The sequence below is a fragment of the Adiantum capillus-veneris genome, chromosome 9 (genome assembly GCF_014529385.1).
Source record: "Adiantum capillus-veneris isolate H3 chromosome 9, ASM1452938v2, whole genome shotgun sequence".
In the NCBI taxonomy this organism is placed as follows: Eukaryota; Viridiplantae; Streptophyta; class Polypodiopsida; order Polypodiales; family Pteridaceae; genus Adiantum; species Adiantum capillus-veneris.
In genome coordinates, this window is record NC_140939.1 from 74,745,334 (window position 1) to 74,760,363 (window position 15,030).

Consider the following 15,030-nt stretch of genomic DNA (forward strand, 5'->3'; position numbering starts at 1 on the left):
CTCTATCGGAGAAGATCACAGCTCTCGAGGTTGAGTGCCTCTCTCAAGAGCTGAACACCATTAAGGCACAAGTGCTCACCATCCAGGCGCAGGAGGAGAAGGCAGTCATGGGAGACCTATCACAAAGTGATGACATGGCGTGCCCAACTAGAAATGGCAGAGAGGACAAGAGAAACTAAACCCGAAGAACAGAGGAAGCTCTAAACCCAAAAAGAATGGCCGACAGGCCATTCTTTCCCCTCGACGATTCTTTCTAAGTTCAGACCTTGAGGAGGAATTTTTAAAATCCTAGTCCCACCCAACTTATGGATCCTAGTTCCTAGATGTAAAGAGCTTCATCTCTGGAGGAAATTCCAAGACAGCAGATGATGTGGCAAACCGTACGGATGCTGACGTGGCAAGATTGTACGAAAGTTCCGCGTTTTGCGCTAGCTAAGCCACAAGGCAGACTGTACGGATTTTGTTGGTTTGCGTTGGCTGTTTTGGGCAGTTTTTCTTGCCAGCTTTTGAGAGGAGAAGCTTTAGAGAGTAGAAGCTTTTGGGTTTAAGTACATTTGGAGCTGATGCTCTTGGGCTCTGCCTTTGGGCACCTCATGTAAGTTTAAAACTTCTCCAAGGGTCACTTTTCTGGAGAGCATCTGGACACATAGTCTCGGAGAGAGTTGGTCCCTCCAGAGTCGTACTTTGCGAGCAAAATAACAAGAAATACAGGAAGGGATGCCAATCTTTGGGGCCAATGCGTCTTGGCTTAGAACTTCCCTGTGCCGTGTAACTAACTAACTCTCTCTCTCTCTCTCTCTCTCTCTCTCTCTCTCTCTCTCTCTCTCTCTCTCTCTCTCTCTCTCTACACTGGGGGAAGTCTTCCTTATGAGAGACTTTATTGCCATGACATGTTGTGACCAGTGTGAGACATACGACATAGAGGACCCGATGGCACTACACGCCACACAGGAGGAGGCTACCATGAGAGATTCAACAAACACAACCCACATCACAGAGTATGGCCATCATTTGCTCAGATTAGGCTCTTTGCACCGTCTCATCGTTTATAACGAGATGGACCAATGGCCCACTTCAGGAGGGCTGACAAGCATACCACATGGAGTTACAACAGGGGAGGGGGGCAGTATCGTGGATTACATCATCCAACCACCTACTTAGTTCTTTCACCATCCCACCCATACCTATTGGAGCCGACCACACCTATCTTGCACTCTCCCTCACTGGAGACGCCACACCCTCCACATCCACGACATACCCCCCACATACCACGATCCATTTCACACATGAGCTAGTCCCCCTTATAGTCGGCAAAGGTCGAAAAGAGACTCCATTTACTCCAACCCTCTATGCCACTGCCCATGCTCACCTCCCACATCACATCTGTCCTTCAAACATCAACCATTAGCTCTTTCTCGCACACCACCCACATAGCCCCCCCCCCCCCCTCCCCACCCAAAGGGAATATGCCATAGATCAGCTAGTATGATGAATAGTGCATAGACCTTAATCGCTGCTTAATTTCACATCAAACCCTTGGGGAGGTCACTGATCGAGAGTTTAGACGCCAGATGAAGATGCTCACACGCCAAAAGCGGCAAGCTTTCAAGGAGGCACAAGAGCTAGAGCTATACCGCGTCATGAGCATGGATAGTGCCACAACATGGTGCACCCTTTGAGAGCCATGGCCGACTACTCCTATTGAGGATCCAAAGATATGGCACAATTATGTGTAGAGACACTTTGAGGCATCAAACTAGCCTCTGATTGCACAACCACCCAGATCTCGATTTATGAGCTCTTCTTTCTTCACAGTAGAGATGGTCAAGAAGGCCATCCACTGCGTACATCACCGTCAATCTTCAGATCATACAGGACTACAGAGTGAGCACCTCATTCATGTAGCCTGCACTATAGCCCCTTTGATTGCACATGTATTCAGCCGAGCTTTAGGGGAGGACTTCTGAAAGGAGTGAGGGAAATCGGATGAAAAGTTCATCAAAGGATTCCAAGGAACCAAGAGTGCATCCGAGGGTTCCTGAAAACCAAGGGAACCAAATTCCAAGTTCATCAAAAGATTCCAAAGAAGAAAGGGAATCAGATAATCGTGCATCTGAGGTTCCGACGAAATAGCGGAATCAACTGATGGTCCTCATAAAAATCAGACGATTGAGATTGAAGTGCCAGTGAATAGGGGAGGCCAATGAGGCTAGTAACAAGTCCTACGGCACATGAAATGAACATAAAGGGATTCGACTGGTAGATTAGAGAATTCCAAAGATTCAGATTAAGGTGTCAGACAAAAAGGGAGGCAAGAAGAGCTACCAAGAGGTCATAGGGCACAAGAACAAAATAGAAAGGTAAGCTAGGTCCATTAGATAATTTGGTCAAGGTTACTTTTTGGCCCTCGATGAAAAGTGACTGGTAGAGAACATCGCAAATTCTCTTCAAAGAGAGCGGTACCTTGAAGCTTTTGGGTCATTAGCAGTGCCAAAAGTTACCAATGAATCAGCAAGTTGAATCCGGTGTGGTGCAGACTGCACAAGAAGGGAGCCACTCCACTCCTTTGTCACAGATTGCCTAGAATGAATAAAGTCACTAATTTCGCTTTGAGATTTTAGGGATACTGATAGGCTAATAGTATTTTGCAGAATGACTTCATGAACATAAGTGCAGTGAGTTAAAAATTTCCTTAATTGAACTGAAGGCATGTGCTCTTTCATGTGTGTATTGCTAGAGAGACATGTAAAGAAAGATGAAATGTCTAATAAATGATTTCAACTTAGTGCATCCAAACATCTATTGGAATGGGGAACAAAGATCTGAAAACGTTAATTCCTTGTATGGCTTGAGTTCAGTAAAGATTGGTGAGCTATGGATGTAATGGCTATTTGAATGAAATCTCAACGAGATCTGAATAAGAACTAAATGTGATTCTAGTGCATCAAGATGTCTATCTAGATGAGATGATTGGATATTTTTGTGAGTGCATCAAGAGTTCCAGAAGGATGAGATGGTTGCAACATGATCTAGGTGCATCAAGAGTTCTGGACGGAATGAATGGCTAGATTGAATGATTGAAACACGGAGTTCAGTGTAAACTAAGCGTGTGATTTTGTGAAATGCATGCTATGTGGATGTATTGTCTTGTGGGAATGGTCATGAGAATGGTTTACTTGATTAAAATGTGAAAATAAAGGATCTAAATCTGATAGTATGAAGATTTACTAGATCAAGACATCCGTAAAAAGATCAGCATGGTGTCTATTGAGGAAAGTTTTTGTCCTTTGGCTATTTTGCAAGTGTAACCGAGGGCGATTATAATTCTTTCAAGAGAGGAAAATGTCACACAGTGATGATGTGGCATGCGTGCCCAACTAGAAAGAGATGGACGAGAGGACACGAGAGACTAAGCCCCCCCCCCCCCCCGAAAGAATGGTCGAGGGACCTAAACTAAAAGGAGAGGGATTTTTAAAGTCTTAGTCCCACCCAGCTTATGGAGCATCGATCGAGGGGGCTAAAACCCTAAATGTAAAGAGCTTGATTTCTAGAGAAAATTCTGTAAAACACGCTGACAACATATGACATGGAAAACCGTACGGATATTGACGTGGTAGGGCTGTACGAAAGTTTCGTATTTTCCATTGGCTATGCCACATGGAAGTCTGTATGGATTTCGATGATTTGTGCTAGCTATTTTGGGCAGTTTTCCACACTAGCTCTTGAGAGCAGAAGCTTTTGAGCCTGATGCTTTTAGAGTTTGCTTTTGGGCACCCCATATAAGTTTATAAGTGCCCAGAGGGTCACTTCTTCAAAGAGCATCTAGACGCAAAGTCTCGGAGAGAGTTGGACCCTAAAGAGTTGTACTTTTCGAGCATAATAATAAAAAAATATCGGCAAACCCACTATGTCTTGGCTCGAAACTCTGTCGTGACGTGTCGACTCTCTTTCTCTCTCTCCAAGTTTAGTGATTTTGCAGTTTCTATACATGTGTTGCTATTGACTTCTCGCTTGGAGTGTCCAAGCTTGTAAGAAGACCTCTTCATGGGTAGAGGTGCTTACTTGCACTAAGAAGAAAGTAGAAGAAACGCTCCAATGGATCCAAGTGGAAAAATTAGATATACATGAAACCCCCACTCCCACCTATCATCGACATGACAATTGAGCAAGAGCAGAGGAAGATACGCGTGTATATGTACAAGTCACGCATGTCAAATACACCAACAATGTGAAACAGGAATTTTCTTGGGAGATGATCTTACAGTGTCTGAAACAGCACACATGAAAGAATGCATGCCTGGCTGCAAAATAGAATGGGAAACTCGTCTTCTATGGAGGAGGCAAGGTGGTAGTACATGACGGACACACTGCATGACGGTGCAAGACCTATGGGACCAACCTAAAGCTTGCGCTAGGGAATTGCAATGGCCTGTTACAATTGGATGTTGGAGCAATCTAGGATTCCTATAGAGGAAGGGATGTTGAGATGTAGAGAGAAACAGAGAGAGACGAGACAAGAGACACACCATATACACTCCCAAAGACTGATTCATATTGAGGACAAGATACAAATATATAGGTGAGACCAAGTTGAGTAGAGTAAGCCATATATAGCTCCAACACCTCCACTCAAACAAAGGTCTCTAGCTTTGGATGAAAAAACCCTTGGGGAGTTCAAGGGAAAAACCCAAGCCCCTATACAATGTGAAAATATGAACCAGCGATGATGATGTGAAAGTGAATTGTGCATCTATGTACAAATATTCAAGTGACTTAGAGATCACAATGTGCAAATGTGGAGTGTGCATAGTGCATGGTACCTAAAAGATTACAATGTCATATGTACAAAGCTATTACAATAGCAAAGAAGCTAATCTAGAAAGAGTGAGGTCGAAGCAACTCCAATCTCCGAGCGCAAGAGGATGAAACGTGACTCGTTGAGGCCTTTGGTCAAAATGTCTGCAATCATCTGGTCACTTGTACAGTGTTCAACCATAATGGTTCCTTTGCGTACTTCATACCGGACATAATGATAATGGACAGCAATGTGCTTTGACTTATTATGTTGAACACAGTCTTTTGCAAGACTAATAGCACTTTGGTTGTCACACCGCAAGGGTGTTCTAGAAAGAGGAGAGTGACCAATATCAACTAGCATTTGTCGAAGCCAAATCAACTCACGAGCTGCAAGTGATGCCGCAACATATTCTGACTCAGTCGTAGAAACTGCAACACAACGTTGTTTCTTGCTAGTCCAAGAAACAAGACAACCATTTATAAAGAAGCAATTTCCACTAGTAGATCGCATAGATAAATGTGAGCTTGCCCAGTCTGCATCTCTGTAACCCAAAAGAGAAAGAGATTTCATAGAATCCGATGTGAGTTGTCGTCGATAGACTAAACCAAAATCTGTAGTGCCTTTCAAGTATTTCAACACACGCTTTGCAGTAGACCAATGCTTAAGAGAAGGACATGCAAGATGTTGTCCAAGATAATTAGCAGCAAACAGAATATCAAGACGAGTGTTCATGCCAATAAACTGAAGACATCCAATCAAGTTAGCATAAGGTTGATTTGTGACAAGTTGACCGCCATTGTCAGAAGTGTTCTTCGTAGAGCTCGCAAGACAAGGTGTGTTGGCTGAATGTGCAGATTCCATACCAAATTTTTGAATAGTATCTGCAATAAAATTTGACGGTCGAAGGAATAAAATACCTTTTGTACGGTTCCGTTGGATTTGAATGCCAAGACATGAGTGAATCTCTCCAAGATCCACCATATCAAATGCAGAAGACAATAACTTTTTCACTTGCTGAAGAAATCCCAAATCATTGGAAACAAGGATGGTATCATCCACATAAAGAGCAAGAATCACAAAACTGCTACCTTGTCATTTTATGTATAAGTTGGGGTCTGACGAGCAAGAGATGAATCCTTTAGAGGTGAGAAAAAGATCAAATTTTGTATACCAGGCTCGCGAAGCTTGTTTGAGACCATATAGTACCTTATGGAGTTGAGCAACAAGGTCTTCTTTACCTGGAATAACAAACCCTTCTAGTTGTTCCATATAAATTTCCTCTTCCAAGTCACCATTAAGAAAAGGAGTTCGCACATCCATTTGATGAGCTTCTAAATCAAATTGAACAGCAAATGCCAATAAAACTCGAACACTTGTAATGCGAACAACTGGTGAAAAAGTCTCTTGATAATCAACACCAGCTACTTGGGAGTAACCTTTTGCAACTAAACACGCCTTGAACTTGTCAAAATATCCATCTGCTTTTATTTTTTTCTTATACACACACTTACATTTAATAGCTGTACGACCAAGAGGTAATTCAGTTAGTATCCATGTACCTTTAGAGATAAGAGAATCGTACTCTGCTTCCATAGCCTCTTGCCATTGATCCTTTTGTGGTGAAGAGATAGCTTCATCATAAGTAATGGGATCTTCGGAAGTAGAAAAAGCATTATCAGCAATATCGTCATCATAAACATGACATGAGCCATGTTCAAAATCAATAGGCAGATCAACAAAAATATCAATATCATCATTGGCAACATTCGGAATGGATGGTTGTGAAGAGGAAAGTTGCTCTATAGGAAGAGTTTCATCTTCTGAAAGAAATGGAAAAGCTTGAAGCAATGATTTAGTATCATCAGAATCATCCATGGACCATGAGCCTCCCATAAGCTGTTCATTAAAAGTAGCATCACGATTCACGATTACTTTCTTGGAGGAAGGTTCATAGAATTTGTAGCCTTTGGAAGTGTCATAATATCCAATAAAAATAACTTTAAGACCAGGAGCATCAAGCTTTGTTCGTGTTTCTTTGGGAACATGAATATAAGCAATACATCCAAAGGTTCGAAAATGAGATACAGAAGGAATGTCACCTGTCCATGCTGTGATGGGTATCTTACCAGAGGGTGCAGTAGTAGGAAGATGATTCTGAATAAATACTGTTGTCAAAGTAGTTTCAGCCCAAAACACACGAGATAAGCCAGAATGAATCAGCATACATCTTACTGCATTGAGAATAGTGCGATTCTTTCGTTCAGCAACACCGTTCTGTTGAGGTGAATATGGAATAGTGTGTTCATGATGAATTCCACTGTCAACACAGTAACTCACAAACTCTCGAGAAACATATTCACCTCCATTGTCACTACGAAGCTTCTTAAGGTGACGACCACTTTGAAGTTCCGTAGCCTTGTGGAATTGTTTGAAAACAGATAAGGCTTCAGATTTTTGTCTAAGTAGAAATACAGTCGTATACCTTGAGAAATCATCAATGAAAGTAATGAAGTAACGATATTGTGATTTCGAAGAAGGTAGAGGTCCACATATATCAGTATGAATAAGATCCAATATGTCATGAGAATGAGTTGTATTTGAAAGAGGAAAGGGTTTGCGATTGTGTTTCCCAAGAGCACAAAATTCAGAAATTCCCATATGAGGATGGGCTTTAAGATCCATGCCATGAACAAGATCACGACGTTGAAGATCAAGGAGTTTTGAGAAATCATCATGAACAAAACAGTGATGCCATACTTTGCAATCATGATCACCTGGAGTAGTGACAAAATTTGCTACAGCATCGTTGAGAGAGAGTTCAAACAAATTACCATTTCGAGGAGCAGTGGCTATAGTCTGTCCATCTTTCTCAATTCGGCATTTGGTATGATCAAATCCAACAAACAAACCAAGATCAACAAGTGTAGCAACTGAAAGAAGATTACGTTGAAGATCTGGTACATGTAATACTCCTCGCAAAATTCGAGTGGAAGAAGATAAGGTACCAAGATATAAGTTTCCAATACCCTTTACTTGACAAGTAATATCATCAGCAAGATAAACAACACCTTGAACTGGCAGTAGATGATAGTTATGGAGCCACTTAGACTGATATGTCATATTTTTTGTAGCACCAGAATCGACAATAAAAAGTGATCCATCGTGTACATGAAGTATTCTGTCTGGAGCAACTGAACATAGGACGCAGCTTGTTTCTGGTACAATGTTGTTTCGATGTTCAGTAGCATATGCTCTATTCCAATCTGTGTCGAATCGACGCTTATAGCACATATGAGTGGGATGATCAGATCGTCCACAATAGTCACAAGAAGAAGAAGAAGAGTCTCTAGATAAACGTGGTTGTTTTGTGGTAATATTGTGTTCTTCATCATATTGACGTGTCCAACAATCATCTTTAGTATGGCCATTTGTATTGCAGTAAGAACATTGCTTATTAGGAAATTTGAGACGAGAGAAAATATTACCGCGACGGCCACCTCTGCGGTTTCCTCGTTGAAATGGACGCCTTCGAGCATAAAAAGCCCGTTCCATCTGTTGTGACTCAGTCTCCTCGTGTGAAATCATAGCTGTATCATGACTAGCATTACGACGTTCTTGACGTTGAGAGTATTCAATTAAAGACATGCAGGCTTGGTCGAAATCAAGACCATCTTTATTAGAGAGAACAGTAACAATGTTATCATAAGAAGAGTCCTTCACCGTATCAAGGAGAAGTGTAATCAGTTGCTTTTGTGGAACAGGATCACCGGTAGCAGCAAGTTGAGTAATAATAGATTTGAAAGATTCAATATGTCGCGTCATGGTTGTACCAACTTCATATTGTAACTTGTTAAGCAACCCTCTCAAATAAAGTATTTATGTGACAGATTTCTTCTGAAAGTTTGCAATAAGGTACTTCCATACGTCGTGGGAAGTAGGCAGTTCGTACATATCAAGCAAAAGGAAATCAGTAAGAGCAGAAAGAATATACCGAGGAGCTGCTTTATCACGTCGTTGCCAATCCGTATAGGCAACATTCCAATCTTCAAATATAGGTCCTTCAGTGATAAGCACGTTATCATTATCCGTATCAACAGGCTGAGGCGGACACACACGATTTCCAAGAACAACATCGGAGAGTTCATCGCCTTCAAGAATTAACAACATCTTTGCTTTCCATCCTGGAAAACCTTGACCTTGGAAAGGAGGAACAGAACGCTGGCCAGAAGGAAAGCCGTTGACGAGAATATTCATAGCCATATCTTGTTGCGAGAAGACGTATAAGATAAGATCGCAGAATTTGCACACCATATATGGTGAAGGCCGCAATTGAGAATGAGAGAGATATGAGGACTGCGTTCTGTCAACAATAAACGTAAGAAGGATGCTCAAGGAACTTCCAAAGATGTGAGAGGCGTCACCCAAAAAGGGCAGGGTAAAGGAGACGTTAATAATAAAAGAGTCCTCAAAATAGAGTGGCGTGAGACGCAAGATTAACGGCCACAATATGAATAGAAAAAAGCTAAATCTTCTCAAAAAAGTTAACGCCAAAATAAGAAAAACGATCGCGGACGCTTCACGAAGAAGTAGGACGAAGAAAGCTGCGTCAAGCTCAATTGCAGTAAAAACAGCATAACTTTCTGCTGTGAGCTCCGATTGACGCAAACCTAGAACTCAAATGGAAGAGCTCGAGGAGACGAACAAGTTTTGGATGAAAAGTGCCATTGCCATTGCGCTACGCTCAATTGCGCTTTTCCCGTTTCTCCAAATTTTGAGCAGAACAGTAAGAAAAATTGAGATGAAGTTCAGGGTGTCATCAACAAGAAAACGTAATCAACGATTAGATTGATTAGCAATAAACGTCACACAAAACACTAATCATATTCTTCTTAACACAAAACAACCACAGTTAACAAGAATCAATGCTCAAAAATAAAATTTGTAGCAATTTTTGAATCTTACATGCAAATCGCATACACATACTGTTTTGTCACCATGAATTGAATCGGCGCATGATCGTTACTGCTCTGATACCATGTTGAGATGTAGAGAGAAAGAGAGAGAGACGAGACAAGAGACACACCATATACGCTCCCAAAGACTGATTCATATTGAGGACAAGATACATATATATAGGTGAGACCAAGTTGAGTAGAGTGAGCCATATATAGCTCCAACAAGGGACAATTTTCTATTCAAAGATGCATCAAAGTCAAAGAGCACACTCTCCAGGGTGATTAGATACAAATGGGAGAGCACATGCAAACAAATGGCTCGTAATGAGCACGGTAGCAAAGGATTAGTAGTAGCACTGTTATCTAGGGAGAAGTTACACCCTATCATCTAGGTGGTTCGCAGATATGAGTGCCCGCTATATGTGGGTTGGAGTTAGAGTCGAAGAGGCAGAGCTCTCTACATAATTGCATGTTACTTTTCTCCTAGCACATCTGAAATTGCTTCAGCTAAGGGGGAGTCGCCATAAATAATACTATATGAGGATATTTGGGAGTTTGCGAGGGATGGAGATGTCATTTTGCTCGGGGATTTCGATGCTAGGAGTCAGTACACCATGTCATTAGTCATATTTCTTTGACACTTCCAAGGAGATGTTGTGAGAGCTAGAATCCAAAGAGATGGGGCTCTCCAGGGCCTGAAAGGATTCTAAAGAGTTTACAAAGTATGGAAGAGAGAATGGAGATATCTGATTGAGATGGGCACAGCACATGGATTGACCATTTTGAATGGCCTTGATAAATACTCATCCTTAGGTAAATTTTCTTGCTTCCCTCATAGACATGGTGGTAGCATTGTGGATTATTTTATGTCTCCTACATCACTTATACCCCGCATTCAGAACTTATCAAACTTACCCAAACCTGCTGGAGTGGTTGTAGATCATGCACATATATACACCTAGATGAATCCAAGATAAGCCCGGAATCACCCTTAAGAGGAAAGTGCAAGGTATAGATCCATGATAATCACCCATAAGAAAAATAACCATCAACTACATCATGCATAGTATTGACTAAATACCACGGCATCTCCACTAATCGTGTTTTGCAGCTTGGCACCCAATTATGCAAATTGGATGATGATTACAAAGAGGCATTCCGTTATGGTTTAGATGAGTATATTTTCGAAGTGCTCGATCCAATAGATCTCAAAAAGGCAATAGCGATTGCTCTCACACAGGAGATGAAGCACAACAAAAGAAAGCCTAGGGAGAACAAGGCTTCTCACAATACCTCTCAGACTCCTTAGAACCCACAAAACGGTAAGAACGGTAACTCTTCTAGACAATCTTCCTCTAGTCTGTTGATCGCTGGGTCAACAACACAACATAACTCAAGTTTCGTACCAAAGTCTTATCTTTTGCGAGTTATGAAATGCCGTGGATTATGGCTATAAACCTCATTTGTAATGAGTAGTTATTCTAGTTTTAGAAGCTGGGGTGCAATGGCACTTCCAGATTGTAAATACAAAGCCACTTGACCCTTTCAACCCCATTTTTGGTCAAACCTAAGGTAGCCTTAGTATATAAGGTACCTAGGTCATTTTGTAAAAAAGACTTTAATCATAATCAAAAATTTAGCACTGCCGTCTACTGTGTGTGAGAGAGAAAGAGAGTGACCGTGAGCTTTATCCTCTCGCTACACCCGGCTCGCTTAACACATTGGAGATCGGACTGCACCATTGTTGTAGGATCGAGGAGAGCTACGCGACAACGCCAAGCATTCCACGCGAGATAAAGCGCACACGCCGACGCATCTACGAGCTATTTGTGGCCGTAAATGTATCAAACGATGTCTGTTTTTTGCGTGCTAGTAGTCTATAGAATCGTGGCGACATAAGCTATGGATAGGTACTCATAAATTTGAGTTTCGGGCACTTTCAAAATTCTACTCTGTCATCCTACGCGTTTTTGGCAGATGGGTTTAGAGTGAGGGTTTTGAGTGTAGAAGCTTAGAGACAGGTGTATCCTAGTGAGGGGATGGTGTTCCTTAAGTTTCGTATGAATCTGGCATGATTAGGTGAGTTACCTTCCGTATGTGTGTATGTGGCTAGGTGGTGTAGTTGAGAGCAGTGAGGTTCTTGATTGTGGTTTAGTCGGCCTTCCTGAGTGTTGTATGTGTAGGATGGTCTCAGCCTCACAAGCTAAAGAGATTTGCTCCGTGTGCCTATCGTGTCATCTGTTTCCTCGATTGACATTACGTTGATCTAGGTAGTGTTTGCATGCACTTCATGGGTGTGTGAGTCGCTCTCCGTCCAACATTGGCGCCATTGCCGGGGACACAAGGATCTAAGTAGGTTTCCTACTAACACTCGTTTGATGGTTGCTTGATTTAGTTTCGGCTAAAGAAAGCGTTTTTCTTAAGTGGATCTGGAAGAGGATATTCCGCGATCAAGTGGATAGCCAGGAAGCGTGTGTCTTGCCGAGGGTCTAGGACTAGATAGGTTTAGTTAGGATCTGTGGATTAGAGTAGTTGTTGGTGGTCGAGTGATTTGTGAGGTGATAAAAGCGTTTACTAGTCCGTGTGTGGTAGTGAAGCGTTTTTTACTCATAGATGCAAAACCCCATATGATTTGTAGGAGTAGCTTTAGGTAAGTGATCCGATTCTGATCTAGAGCTATTCATCACTGAATTATTTGCTGAAGTACTTGATTGCATTTGAAATCACGAAAAAGTGTGCTTTTGAGGGTAATAATGCATTAAACAATCTTTTGTGGATATTTTTGTATGACTGACTGATGCTGTGCATATAAAAGAGCATTTGCAAGGGTTCTGTGAAGAAAACCTGCAATTCTGTAAATATAGACATCCTACACGTAGGATGTCTCAAGGGGGTTCTGGAGACCAAATTTGAAAATTCTGACTACACCAATGTGTTCAGAAGGTAGGTTTTATCCTAGCAACATATTAACTTGGGTGTTTTTCCCTATTTTTGTTGACCAAAAGCCAAAAGGTGGAGTCAGAAAACGTAAAATTTCAGAAAAGGCTTAAATTGAGTGATTTTTGCATGTTTTTGCAATTGTGAAGCATACTTGCACTTGCTGAGAGCATAAGGAAGCATCAGGGACACTTCAATCTCAAAAAATCAGAAGTAGACATCCTACCCGTAGGATGTCTACAGGGTGATCTGGTGGAAATTTTGAAATTCTGAGTTGACCAGTGTGTTCAGAAGGTAGGTTTTACCCTATTTTCACCCGGAAAGAGGAACTTGACCATATCTTGACAGGATAAGACCAAAAGACGAAAATTGCCAAACATCCTACCCAAATTGTGCCCAAGGCATAATTTTTGAGACCAAACCATACGGTGACTTCATGTGCATGTTATACATGATGTTTTAAGTGCATGTGATAAATTTCATCTCATTTGGGTTAGTGAAAGGAAGATTGAACGGACTTTAGCATTTTTTACTAAAAAAGGCAAGAAAAGCTAGTTTTGGGGTCTTTTGACATCCAAATTAAAATCTAAGCATACCATTGGGTTGTTGACATCAAGGGGAAGCTGTGGCTCAAGTTTGGGGAAATTCTAAGCAATTAGACATCCTACGCGTAGGATGTCTTCACCATGATTTAACACTCCAAATCAACCTCTGAGCATACCACAGTGATCAGCACCTTAAGGAGAGTCTGTGGTTCAAATTTGGGGCAATTATGAGCAATTAGACATCCTACGCGTAGGATGTATAAGGCATGATTTAGATGCCAAATTCAAACTGTGGACATAGCAGGGTGTCATATAGCCTTAGATAAGCCTCCTAGGAAAATTTGGTCCAATTTGGAGTTGGTTTGACTAGTGAATTCATCATAACAGACATCAAGCTTTTGGAACAGATTCTTGATCATTTGACCAACCTATAGGTGTCATAATAAAAAAGTAAAAATAGCTGTGAGCTTAGCACATCAAGGGGAAGCTGCAGTGCAAGTTTGAGCTGAAACAGAGCAAAAAGACATCCTACGCGTAGGATGTCTCCATGGTCATAAAGTGGTCAAAATTATACTTTGGCCATATAGGGAGGTTCTAAGTGTCTCAAGGATTCTAGAATTTTTTTCAAAAGTGAATTTGGACCTTGTTTAGCCTATTCACCAAGCAAAGACAAGAATTGTTAGACATCCTATTCTAGGAGTGCACTAGAAGTTTATGCAGCCCAAATCTTGACCTATTGGCATCCAAATTCAACTTTGAGCATACCATTGGGTTGTTGGGCACTAGGAGAATCTTGGGATCAAGGTTGGACAAAATCTGAGCAATAAGACATCCTACGCGTAGGATGTCTCCAGCTTGATTTAGGACTCCAAACCAACCTATGAGCACACCACTTAGTTAAGCACATTAAGGGGAAGCTACAATGCAAGTGTGAGCTGAAACAGAGCAAAAAGACATCCTACGCGTAGGATGTCTCCAGCTTGATTTAGGACTCCAAACCAACCTATGAGCACACCATTGTGATCAGCACATCAAGGAGAAGCTAGGGTGAAAATTTCAAGTCATTCTGAGAAAAAATACATACTACGCGTAGGATGTCTCAAGGCCATTTTTAGGTCCAAATGAAATTCTGAGCATACCATTGTGTTGCTGGACTTAAGGGGAGTCTCTGGAACAAATTTTGTTAAATTCTGAGCATATAGACATACTACGCGTAGGATGTCTCTAGGCCAGTTTTAGGGTCCAATTGTACTTTTGACCATACAAAAGTGTTCACATTGTCACAGAGATCCCAAATCTTCTTTTAAAATTGAATTTGGACTCATTTTGACGTGTCTAAACTGCATTTCACTATTTTGGCCATAACTTTCACAAACGGTATCGGATCGGAAAAGTTTTTATATCAAAACGTAGCCTAAGAGCTAGGGGTGTCTAAAAGCGAGAATTGTGACGAAACGGTTGCGGTTTTGGATATAGTTTCGACTTTTCCCTAACCAAAGCACTTGAACACAGTGGACTAAGTCTACTTGAACCAAGCAAAAGCTCTTAAGCCGAGAAATCATGTCTACCCTAGATTCAAATGCAACTTACACAGCTTGGAGATCCCGATGATAGAGGAATATCCTCCCACAATGGATCTTCCAAACTTGCAATTGATAAAGACCCATCTTGTTGAGAGAGTTTGGATGATTGGTCATGAGAGTGAAGGACTATATAGATACATTGACGACAATGCGGTCCATCTTTATAGGTGCTTAGATCCATACCTAGAAGAGATAACGGATTACAAGCTCTT